Here is a 7364-nt window from a genome sequence, read left to right as displayed (position 1 = left end):
AATACCATCTTTTTTTGATTATGCAGAAATGATAAATTTTTAAAAAACATTTTTCTCAAACAATTTATGTTTACTGTTGTAAAAAGTTTAAGTACATTTTTTTATTATTAATCTCACTACTGTTTTATTACTATTATTTTTTTTAATTTTGCTGTTTAATATAAGAAGTATGTTAAATGAAAATTCAGAATAAATAAATATAATCCAGTGCTAAAACACATGTTTCAAAGTTTTTAAAAAATTATTTTAGAAATTCAAAATTTAATTTTATATACCACTGATAAAAGTTATGTATCAAATAAAAGTTTAAATATCATATAAAAGTTTTGATTAACTACCACAAAAGCTTTTAATTTCCTTTCTCATGGTTATAAAATTTGTATGAAGAATTTATTTATGTCTTTAAGACATAAATTAGTCAAAATTATATTTTTGTGAAGTTAAAAATCATTATTAGTAGAATACATTCCTATCAAACAAACTAAAACAGTATTATTTTAAGTATTAAAAATTAATTTAAGTACTTCATATTAAATTTTTCTTATTTTACTTTTCGTTGCAAAGAGAAGAAATTTTATTTAATAGAGTTCATACATTGTTCTTTCACCTATTTATTTAATATTTATACTTTATGATTAAAAAAATATAAGTAGGTAAATAATTGTAATGAGAGTGAAAGAATTTGTTTGGAAAAATCTGTATACATTTATAAATATGATTTTACTGAAACAGTATAAAAAAGAACTTTCCGTTTGTCATCTTAATTAAAATAATCACTTCTTTCTTTTTATTCATCTTTACCCTTTGCACTCTGAATAGGCATCTTACTCTTAAATGTAACATTTTTATATCTTGATTATTAATGGCCACATTATTTTATGAATTTCAGAAATTATATTAAAATATTGCACTATGTAGTTTAAATGATTTAGCGTTTACTTTAGTTCAAAAAACATATTAAAGTACTTGGAGTGTAAAAGGTTAATGCATAATATATTAGCTTATATCATATAGTGTGTGCATAATTTATTGTAGTTTTTATGCATGCTTAACGTATAGTTTGGGAGTTTATGTAGAAAAATATTCTTAAAAATATTCAAGTTTAGAAAAGTGATGAAATTTATATTTCACTCACTTTTAAAATAATGCATGTAAAATCATTTTCCTCTTTATATGTGATATCAGTGCCTTTTACAGAAATATTTTCACATTTATATTATGTATTTTTAACAAAAATTATTTTTCTGAAACTGTTCCAAGTTATTTACAAGCAGGAAGATAGTTTTGTAATAACTAATTATGAATGTATATATTATTACTATGCAATTTGTTCATTAAATTTAAATATTCGTTAAGATATAAAATTTTATAAACAGAACTTACTAAATAGTCATAGTTACATGTTTGGTGGGTGTAGCTAAATATAAGATCTTGAAATGTTTATTTACTTTAATACCTGATAAGAAAAGTACATTTGAATGGAATAAATAGTGCAGAATATGAAATGTTTTTAAAAAATGCATTAATTTAACCATTTTACTGTGACTCTTAAAATTAATATTTTTTCCAGAAACACAGTTTAAATTTTATCCATGTTAGTCTATTAAAAAGATTGTATGGAAGAGAAAATTTTATATCTATTTGCCAAGAAGCTTGATATTTAAATAGTTAATTTGTTTATTTATAAAGTTTTTTATCTACGATAAAATTAAATATAATAGTTGTCTTAACCAGGCGTTATGTAATTGAAATTTATTTAGGTTAATCTGTTATATTTCTATGGATTTCACATGTTCTAATCAAAATATATGTATAGTATGCATAATAAAAGCCTAATTAGAACAAAAATAGTTCTAATTATGCTTCGATTATTGTACCTCTAGTAGAGATGGATTTGTATCAATGTGTCAAATAATTTAAACTTAGTACTTTAAACTATTTAGTACTTTATATGAATACATTATGAAATTAACGAGTATCAATTAAGTTTTAAAACATTAAGTTTAGTAAAAATCTTAAAAGTTGTAAAAAATGAAATTTATCTTTAAAAAAATGTCCTTTAATAAAGGATTAATATTCTGTGTTATTTTCTTTCATATTTTTCTTATGTTATGGGTAGTTTGCTTTCTTTATTTCGTTTATTATGTCCGTCATTTTCTCATTAAGTGCATATATAAAAATAAAACTTAATTAAGATGCAACATGGAATAATTGTATAAAATATTAAATAATTTTCAGCTCGATCAAACTCAATGCTCAAAGGAACAAAGATATTATTTTGATACAAAAATGTCAGATTCGTGACATTGATAATTTGTAATATCAGTATCAATTTGTACCTGTTACTGAAAAAGTTAATACTTAGCCATCTCTAACTTCTACTTATGCTTGCAGTTTGGAGCTGCTTAATACAGAATTATTATTCTGGTATGTTTTTATAACCATTTTAATTTGTTTTTCATTGTTGAAAGCTTAATTTGCTTACTTACATATTGGAACTTTTAAATTGTTTGTTTCTTTTAGCTCTATCTTAAAAGGGTGTTCTTTGTCGGTGTATCTCATATTGTTTTCTTGAGAGAAATATTGTTACTTATTTTTTACTTACTAGAAATGGATTGTTACTTATCAATTATGGTTGTGCCTAAAAAGTTTGTACCTCATATTTGTTCATCAGTTGTGATATTTTACCCTTGTATTGCTTTAGTTGTCTTGTACTATGTTATTTTTTTTTTTTATCATTATAGCTATTTTTGTGATTCTTGTTGCTTCTGTAACAAATGGTATATATTGATTCATTTTTATTGTAGTATGTTTTAATATTTTACGAGATTGTATAAATCTCTTTTATTTCCTGTTTATAATAATCATGATAGAAGCATTTATATTATTAAATACGGGATTTTGTTTTTGAGGATTGGTATTAATTATTTTATTGCATCTTAAGAATATAAAATTTTTTTAAAGTGTTTTAGAAATTTTTATCAACTAATTTTATTTTTAAGCCTTTTAAGAGCTATTTTTCTAGTAATATTATTATAACCATTTTGTTTGGGAAAATGGGTTGGATTTTTCAAAATTATCTAAATAATTGGCCATAAACTTGATATTTTGTGTTTACAAACTAAATAATTTATAAATCATGTGGTTACAGCTACAGATAAAGTCAATGAGAAATGATCAAACACAAAATGCACAATTGTAAACAGCTCACTCTCTTTTTGACTCCCAATAACCTTTACTATCTGTTACCCACATTTTTCTAAATTAATTTTTTCTGAATTTATCAAGAGATGGCCACATGAATCATATTGGTTGTGTTACTATATATATAATATTGGTTGTATTACTTTTTTATATTGATGCAGATAGATTAGTTAATACTAAATTAGTTTTTAACTTTTTTAGAACATATAATTTTATGCCTCAGAAAGGATTATGATTGTTATGCATTTAATATTTGATGTATCAGTCTTATAATTTGACATAATTGTAGCATCTAGAAAATTTTCATTTTAATGTATATTTATTTAATTATGTATCTAGATTTTTAAGAAATTGTTTGTACTTAAAGAAAAAATATCCTAAAAACACACTCAATTAAACACTTTAAAAAAAAAAAAATAAGAACACAAGTTACATGCTATATAAGAAAAAAAATATTATTGGACTTCCATTAGTTTATCTAAAACAAAATTTCATTTTTATTGTCAAGGCAAGCTAAACTTTTACACAGTTTTGTTTATTAAGTTTTTTTTAGCAATTTCTTTCGAAAACCAACAGGAAATCTGGAATCTTGTTTTTAAAAAAATGCTAAAGCTAGACCTCACTATTTGTTTCAACAGGTTTCTAGTACACAATTATTATTAACCAATCAAAATCATGACCATTTAACAATATAATCACTGACATAACATTCAAACCTTAAGAAACAAATTTCTAACATTAAAATAATATTAATATATTTACAAAAATAATTCAAAACAGTAAATTCATTTTTAAAATCATTAAAATTACTTATGATTTATATTAAATCACATATTTTTCCAATTTAATTTTTATGATAATAATTTGAAAATATTAAAATTGTTTGAGGAGTCTGTTTTTGGAAACTTTTTATCATACATATAATTTATTTATAGCAGCTAATCATGAGAATAAAAGAAAAATAAGCTACTATGGAGGAGCAAATGTATCATTTATTTTGAATTGTTAATATTTTTTTTAACCATGATAACCATTGACAATCATATTTACTGTAATAATTAAACATGCAATTAATTGGGTAGTGATACTTGCATATTGTGATGCAAATACACATTTTTCTACAATATGTGTAATAATACTTCTGTTCTGTAATAATAGAATGTATTATTTCTGTATATATAATAAAATCAGTTTATATATGAGAACAATAAATTTATTTTATGAGCAGTTTTAGAGTGATTACTAATGTCATACGTATGTATGTACAACTATCTCGTGTGTAAATACTCATTAAAAATAAACACACGCACACACATATATATATTATTTCTAATGGCAGAGGAGATTGACACAGGATAGAAATAACACAACTGAAAAGAACAAGAATATAAAAGTCAGTTCATCGTTCGACACCTTGTTTCCCAGTATTGGTCAGCGACAATTGCTCCATGTAGAGTAATTATGTTATGTATATTGTAAAAATAAATATACTTGTCTCTATATAAAAACAAGAAGCATACTCAGCAACTTAACAAAATAATTTAATAAAAAACAATATTTTGTAATAATATATTATACACTGTAATTTTACTTAATGGCACATTGACGTTATTCTTCCTTTGTTGTAAATTTTAATAGAAATGAAATATAAAATATTCAAGACCTTCTCAAAATACATTTCACAAATAATTATTTCTGGACAATTCCTTATTTTTAAAAATAATGAAAATGTAAAACAGTTTATAACTACTATGATGGTTTTGAAATAAAGAATAGATGACAGAATTTTTTAAATAATAATAACTTTGACGATGATCACAAATTTATTTACGATGAATTGGATTTTTTTCTTCTTTTGAATAGGTTAACAATCCATGTGCAACCATTCTTGACCAACAACTGTAAACATATTACATTAATTTCTGAACTAAAGATAGGATAGATTAAAGTATACAGAAATCCATGCTCTATGGTTAATAAACAAAGAACTAAAAAAAAAAAAAAATTTATGTAAAGATTTTCCTGCCTTAGGAATTGTCCCATAATCAGAGTTTTCCTCTTGCAACATAATACAAATTAATTTGATTAAAAAAAATTATTCACAGTAAAGTGTTAGTCTTGAAGGTCAGAAGTTGTTGAAAACTAATTAAGGTCAACAAGGATCTTAAAAGAGAAGGCAGAACAGATAACACTACAAAAAGTCACATTTAGTCAGAAGTCTTAAATTGGCATTTGGCAGTGACCACATGTCTGGGAATTCAAATACTCCTAACATGAAAGTGTTTGTTGATAAAAATATACTCTAAATATAAACAGGTAATTCTGTGCAAATAGTCTAAAATGAAGAATATTTTAATTGTTCAATACATAGTTTAAAGAAGTCTTTATATTATCTCATACATTTGAAGCATGATTTGAAATATAAATGTTTTTATTGATTTTTTAAACCTATGAAATCCCATTCCCAATTCTTACCACATACAAATATAAAAACCATTTTTTCTCATTGAAGTACCTATACTTTTTTAGTTCAACTTTTAAAATCTCTCTATCTAACAGTAACAAGTTAATTTTTTGGTCTTTTAAATGGACTTTTTATTTAACAAAAACGATTGAAATTTTTTTAGTCCTATCAATACCTTACTCATAGTGATTCAGAATATTTTAGATAGATGGCATTATTTGCAGTGTTGTAGTGCTAAAAAATTCAAGCTTTCATAAGTTTGGGGGGGGGTGAAAAAAATTTTACCGTAACGTTACTAAAAAACAGCATTTTCTAGCACATGTAGTAATGGAACACTGGAAAATGATCAAATCCTATAAGCCATGTATGTAATTGTACACATTTTGATCATTTCAGACATCTTTAAAATAATCCTCAAAAATGAAGTAAAATTCTATTAATTTTTTATTCATTAACTATTATTTTTTTTCCTTTGCACATAAATCGATACTTAAGCAATGGAAAAACAAAACACTATTTAAATCTTAAGTATCACTATTGAATAAGGTAACTTAAAAATATTAAAACTTGTTTGATTGTCAGAGGAAAATGAGATAAGATTAAAGGAGATAACACCTTGCAGACATACATTCCATTCCCTTAAAAGTTTTTAAGATACATCGAAATAAGCGAAAAGTGAAATTAAAATTACTGATATCCTAACTAAGCTATTGGGACTAAATATTCTAAATTGCAACCCTTTGTATACTATGGAAATGAGGAATTAGTATGTAATGATTTGTCATAGCGACGGCCACTAGATATAGCTTCCTGGGCAACTTTGGTGGTCAGGGGTGCCACGAACTAAAATTTTTGGAAGGGGGAAAATTCTCATTTTGCCGAATATTTTCATAATATGTTAATTTTTGCTGTAATACTGACCGATTTAACAATTTTATGCTTAATTATACTGATGAAAAAGTTGCGATAGCTCAGAGGTTAAGACACTGAACTGTTATTGTGAAGAACCGAAGTTCAATCCCTTGCCTCAGTGATGGCATGAAGCTTGTGACTGACATAAGCATAATGCCGACCACACTGCCACAATCAGACCATAGGTCATGAAATTGTGGAATCTTAACCTTCACCACCTCACTGGCTCGCAATGGGTTGTAAGGGGATTGTTTTTCTTTTATTAAAAATCAATGAAAGAAATAACGAAGTATTTGATACATAAATATAAAAAATTAATAAATTCAGAGCTAAAATGGAGAAATAATTTTTCACAATCCCATAAATCATATAATAAATAATTTTGGGATGGAATACTAAAAAGAAATGAAATATTCAGAAAATGGACCACTTGTATCACCTGCAACCAAACGAATAAAAATTCAAATCGGAAGAAGTTAATTGACTGATTTTACACGCAATACAGACTTTAAAATGCAAGCTGGAAGAAAAATTTTAAATCCACAATATATGTTTAAAAATTCGAATTATAAGTATTTAAATTGAAAAATAATTCCTCTGAAGGAGAGAAAAGGGTAGTCTAACGTCACAAATGACAAATCATATGAGGGAAAAAGGAAAAGAAGGCACAAAAGTTAAAGAGAAAGAACGAATAAAAGAATTTGCGATATTAGTTTAGATAAATATTAACATCGAGTCCCCTAATTATATTTTTTGTTTTTAATGAAAGGTTTTTGTTCTTCAC

The sequence above is a fragment of the Parasteatoda tepidariorum genome, chromosome 10 (genome assembly GCF_982258835.1).
Source record: "Parasteatoda tepidariorum strain Cologne lab strain chromosome 10, Ptep-v5.0, whole genome shotgun sequence".
Lineage (NCBI taxonomy): Eukaryota > Metazoa > Arthropoda > Arachnida > Araneae > Theridiidae > Parasteatoda > Parasteatoda tepidariorum.
Note: the sequence above shows the minus strand (reverse complement) of the source record.